Source organism: Esox lucius, chromosome 3 (genome assembly GCF_011004845.1).
Source record: "Esox lucius isolate fEsoLuc1 chromosome 3, fEsoLuc1.pri, whole genome shotgun sequence".
Taxonomy (NCBI): domain Eukaryota; kingdom Metazoa; phylum Chordata; class Actinopteri; order Esociformes; family Esocidae; genus Esox; species Esox lucius.
The window spans coordinates 1,834,841-1,840,808 of NC_047571.1; the positions used below are offsets into that span (position 1 = coordinate 1,834,841).

Here is a 5,968-nt window from a genome sequence, read left to right on the forward strand (position 1 = left end):
CAATATAGACCTAATCTTAAATCTGCATTGTCTTGTATTTTTAACCTAACAATATTGTCAATAGGCCTAACAGAAAAGGTTCAAGTCAAGACATCAATTCACTGTACAAAAGTAATCACTACTTAATGGAAATATAAAATTGTCATTTACATTTATGGAAAGTTACAAGTTCTTTCTATTCCGTTTTTGTTAAGTAGCCTACGTTGGCTAAGCTGCTTTACATTCATTTTGTGGTCAAAACCTAATTTAGTGCTTTATAGGCCTAGGTCGGTGCAGACATAAAATATTTTATCCATTAGGCTAAAACTTCAATGAAATGCACAGCTAAAATATCAGAAAATTAATAACTGGTGAACGACAAGAAGTTCAATAAAAATATTGTTTATTGCTTATTTCTCCTATTACTCCGTTTGTGTGGCTTGAGGCGGGACACGTCTCCTCGTTGCCCGATCCGCTGCCAGGTTGAACCACCTGATTGCGTGCTTGGTGACCTCTGCGTCCGTGGCTGACCGTGTCACTGTGTTTTTCCTCACAGCACCTGTAATCAAAAAGACAGATATGATTATGGTATGTGGCATCCAAAGCCAAGTATGCTTACACAATACAATATGAGATAGGTATTAAGGAGATTAAATAAAAAAAGAAACATGACTATAAATTATTATAAATTTATAAACAGGGTTGCGGTGGTTAAAATAAGAGGTGGGTAAACTATGAATTTGTGATCAGGGTAAGGTTTGCCACACCTTTCGCTATCGGATGTTTAAAAAAGACATCCAAAATGTTCAAACAATATCAGTGGTATTAAATGGTTTTTGATCAGAGCACAATTGTATGTGGATAAATCAGTATTTTAAGTTTGGTAGGGTCCTACATAGATTCTATTTGGAGGTAAACTCTTAACAGATGGATAAACTATTTCTGACATTTGAGCGGTGGGTAAACTCCATTTACTTGCGTTTAGTCTCTATTACAGCCCTGGTTAACATTACGTCAGTTAGCAGATGCTTTTATCCAAAACAACTTAACATTCAAGCTATATGTTGCAGCAGAGACCTTAGTGTTAGATTAACCATTCCAAAAGCAACACTAAATTAAAATACAACTCACATGGTCATTTACAAACCACACAACTGCATTCCATCAGTGTTTATTATTATTATGGAGAGCCAAGACAAATGTACGCGAGCGAAGCTATCACAACCACCAGGCAGCCAATACATTTGCGTGCATTTACTTCGATAACATGACAATCCACTGTGATTCCAACCCCCAAATTTCGACCGTAGTTGTGCTCTTACGCACAAATACAGGTATGCCACTGTCTTGCCCAAGACTGTGCCGGAAATTAGCATCTCCACGAGGGAGATTGTCACTCACTGACAGAATCTAACCACTGGGAAAAGGCGGATCAGGACAGGCCTGTTCAATAGAACATTTGCAATAATCATGGACAATCAATAAACCTAAAGGCAAGATTCATATTAAGTAAGAGAACTCACCACGCTCTGTCGAGCTGGGCCATTTGACGGTTCCTTTAAAAACATTTCAAATGCCTCCACTGCCTCCAATTGTCCTAGGGGAAACTGGATATTGTCCGGCATCTCAACATCTGGCCCCGGGTTGCTGTTCAGCCTGCTGCTGAGGTAGTTCACCTTTGCCACAAGCTGGTCTTGTTGTTATTTAATGGTCTCCAGCAGGCTAAGGATGTGGACCTCAGCCACTGTTGACACACAAGAAATATAGCTAAAATGTAGTGGATAAAATATATCACGTTTCAGTGTTTATACTCATTACTCATAATACTAACCTTAGTTATTGACAATAGTTAATGACAAAAGTTATGAAAATATGTGATGGTTTTCCAAAATCTGTGGCACAGAATGCCCCTATGGATTTGTCAGTTAGTGCTCACCAGAGCAGGGAATGGTATCGGTCATTCCTCCCCCTCGCCATGTTGGTCTGTAGGCCAGGCTTGAAGAGGGCTCCTCTGTTCGCCTCATGTTGAGGGCCGGTGCGGGAGGTGGAGGGAGTTGAGGAGGGACTGCCGTTCCTGGCCCATAGTGAGTTGGGTGGTGTGAGAGAGTGGGAATTATTTTTAATTAAATGGTAGTCATCTGTTAACCATGATTCAGAAATCAGTCCCTACCTTGAGTAACTCTCCTCATGTTAAATACAGGTGCAGGGAGTTGAGGTGGTGAAGGGTGTTGGGGTCCGGCCCCATGGTCAGGTGCTAAGGGAGAGAAATTGCTATTAAATGGTTGTGATCTGTTAACCAATGGTATGCTGCGAGCTACAGGGCCAAACAATGGCAAACAAAAAATCTCTGGTCATGGGGAACATGAATTTGTATGTTTCAACATTTTGGTATGAACTACCTATTTCAACCCCATGAATGGATTGCCAGTGAAAAACAATTAATCTAGACGGGGCCCCTTTACCTAGACAGTTTCCTCCAGGTTGAGGAGTAGTGACTCTGCTGCATGGCACTCAGTGAGATGGTGGAGCTGGAGGAATGGATACAAGGAGAGGGGAATATCTTTAGCACTAACAAGGTAAACCATATCTATATTATTAATATTATGATTTTGTTATTTTGATGTTAAGAGATTATTCCTTACTCTGCCAGTGTAATTGGTTTGGGCTTGAGGCTCCAACTGATACACCAGCCGAATTTTCTGGCTCTTCTTCACTCTCATCAGAGTCCCCAAAACGATGGCTGTTAAGTAACCATATCATTTTGGTTATTGCAATCCCAAAATTGCCAAATATACATATAATACATATAGTATTTTTGAATGCTACAGGAAATAACCTTCCGATTACTGTAGAAACATAAAAACAAGACCGAACCGACTTACATTGGCTTCCTGAATCATTTCTCTGGCAGCTATCCCTCCTGCTCTGCCTCAGACTGTAGCTCAGAGGCGTTGCAGCCGGTCTGATATTGATTCATTAGCCTGATGGCGTCTTTGTAGTTGTCTAAAATGAAATATGTTAAAATGAACATGAGTTTCAAATTAGCTGTAGAGCTGCACAGAATGTTATTATTGATGATGATAATTGTTAGTATCATTATTATTCTTTATTTAACCACGTTAGTCTCGTTGAGAACACAATATCTCTTACAAGAGAGACCTGGCCAAGAATAGCATCAACAGATATAAATTGAACATTTTAAAAATTGCAAGGCAAAGACAATTTCATGTGCATTTTCAGAAAATAAAAGGGTTTGTTATTCCAAGTATAAGGAGAAGCAACCATGAAATTATTTTTAAACAATAATTTTATGAATTGGCATACCACAAGTTCTGACGACCTTTACGTCATATCTTGGCCAGTTTGGCTCATGCTTCTCCTCGTTAGCAGCTGCCCGTTTCACACGTTCAGCTGGGCCAGTACACCATCACGTCATCATACCAGTCAACTGGCACAAAAGCAATGTCCTCGCTTGCCTGAAATTCAATTAGATGAAAAGGCATCCTTAATGTAGAAAGAAAGAAAAAGGGTATTTATTCATCATCAAAAAAGGAATAACATGGACTAAAGCATGCACAAGTATAGGCCTACAATGAATACAAATAAGCAAGTTAGATGGGCTGAAAGTTAACCTGAATGGTGCCCCAAGGTGGGAAGAAGTATAAGGAAGGAAAAAGTACTAGACTGTTTATTAGACCCCAAATGAAACAAGAAGCTAACGTTAGCTAACGCTGCGGTGACTGTCCCTCTGCCTCTGACTCCCCCGCTGCATGGAGTATTCCTCCGTATTAGCTAGCTAGCTAATTTTACTGTTTTAAAACTATTTTCTAGGTTAGTGGGGGAGCCTACCGCTCAAAACCAACATGAAAAACGTAGCTAGCTAGCTAGTAATGTTCACTCATTACTAGCCGCTCATTTTAAACAGTGTGTAAAATGAGCGGTGATGTTAAATCTCCATATGTACTGTGTATTTGCTGAATGGTTTCAAAGTAATGTTCGGTAGCTACCATTAGCAGAAAAGCCCGTACTTCTTGACGTTCAAACAGGCGCCAATACCCATTAGTTGTCTGAACCGACTTAAACAGTGATTAAAATGCCGAAGCTTGATTTTCATTATAAAGAGGATGGCAGATAGACAATACACATGAGACCAAACTTGACAAAATGCAAACTTAATGCACAGCTAGCTAGAAACTAAACATGCTAAAATTGTACCTGCTAGCTATCATAGCAGACAAGTGCTTCACTGACTGTAATATTGACCCCACTTCATTGACTGAAATACCAGTGCCAATTTATCAGTTATAGGTTTGCATCGCAAACGTGAACTCAAACATATAGCTATATATAGGCATTATCAATACTTGCGAAATGATGCAATCGCGCCTAGCAGCATGCTAGCTAGCAGCTACATGCTGCTAACATAGCATAAGCTACATATGGATAGCAGCGACACATTAAAACAGACCAAACCAGTCTTTATCACACTACCATAACATATTCTGCCGAAATGACTATCCCATTTTAAATCAAATGGGCTACAATATCATCACAATCTCTCAGCTAGCAATAGCATGTTGCACAAAAGTCCTAATATCAAACAACGTCATTACAATCATTATACATGATGAGCAAAAAAACACAAAGGCCTATGTTTGCTGTGAATGTCGCAATAAATCAATACACTTACTCAGATAGTTCAGCGCAACCGTGTCCTAAGAAAGAAAATCTCCACTGATATGACTCTTGTCTCGGCGTAGCAAGAGCACACCAAGAGGTTGTAGTTCAACCTTTACAGTAAAGGCGCGTCCACTTCTGCGGATCCGACACGGATCCAGTGTCGGACAGTAGAATTCACCGCGCTGCCCGGAGGCGGAGCGGATCCGACACGGGTCCAGTGTGGGATAGTAGAATTCACCGCGCTGCCCGGAGGCGGAGCGGATCCTCTGGGCGGTGCCAAAACGAATGTGACAGTCACGCGGGTTTCGCGACTTGGATGCGGATCCGCGTAGGCGTCTACTGCTGTGTGGGTAGTGGAGAACATTTTGAATTTAGAATGAGGTTTCAATATTACTTTGTGGTGAAGCTATTTCAATACAATTGTGACTTTCAATCCATCCACATTGCCAAGCATCATCCAAAGGGACCCCCAACAAACACAACCATCCTGAAATTTTAAAAGGTTATTGCAGTTAAACTGTTGTTTAAAAATGTGTTTAAAGTAATTTTTTTCAATAACTTTTTCGATCAAGTTAAAGGTTGTGAAAGATGTCCGGCTTACTGGAAAGTAAAGGAGCTGATTTGAAACAGCAAAACGGAGAGCACTCATCAGTTACACGGGGGCATGCAAATGAACTTTGACTTGCGCGACAAACCAGACATCTTCACGTATGCTGTTATCAGTGATCTGACTTTTTCCCTTCTTCACAAAAATTAATGACATGATAGTTAACATTTGTATGTATCTAATAATCACTAAACATTACAAAATTGATAAAATTATTATTTTTCAAAACTACTGTTGGCTATGCCGACTGTGCTTGTGTATTAATTTATTGTGGTGTTTGTGTTTATTTTTCTTCTTAGGAAAGAGGAAAAGAGGGACTTCTTTGACGCGCTGAGGGACATGGATGACGCTAACCAGATCATCCTGCAGCGAGGACAGGAGCATCAGGACCAGTATATGCAGCTGCTATACTGAGGAAAGAGTCAGGCTGAGGAGAGCCGCGTAAAGAGCGATAAGGAGGCGAGAGTTGGCATTCCTCAGGTGGAAGAAACTGTTATGTACACTCACCTAAAGGATTATTAGTAACACCTGTTCAATTTCTCATGAATGCAAATATCTAATCAACCAATCACATGGCAGTTGCTTCAATGCATTTAGGGATGTGGTCCTGGTCAAGACAATCTCCTGAACTCCCAACTTTATGTCAGAATGGGAAAGAAAGGTGATTTAAGCAATTTTGAGCGTGGCATGGTTGTTGGTGCC

General features: G+C 40.4%; 1 long non-coding RNA gene across 3 annotated transcripts; it reads right to left on the reverse strand.

The window, feature by feature from the left end:
• Positions 1-365: 365 nt before the first annotated feature.
• LOC114830049 lies at positions 366-5,000 on the reverse strand. 3 transcript variants are annotated; one of them, XR_003777791.2, is made up of 9 exons: positions 4,670-5,000; positions 3,304-3,483; positions 2,862-2,982; positions 2,622-2,719; positions 2,442-2,507; positions 2,150-2,233; positions 1,916-2,053; positions 1,503-1,723; positions 366-538 (listed from the first exon to the last, which is right to left on the reverse strand). It is a non-coding gene; the product is annotated as an uncharacterized LOC114830049 (long non-coding RNA). The 3 variants fall into 3 exon arrangements; XR_003777792.2 differs by having other exon boundaries at positions 3,304-3,455; positions 4,670-4,999; XR_003777790.2 differs by lacking the exon at positions 4,670-5,000 and having other exon boundaries at positions 3,304-3,563.
• Positions 5,001-5,968: the final 968 nt, after the last annotated feature.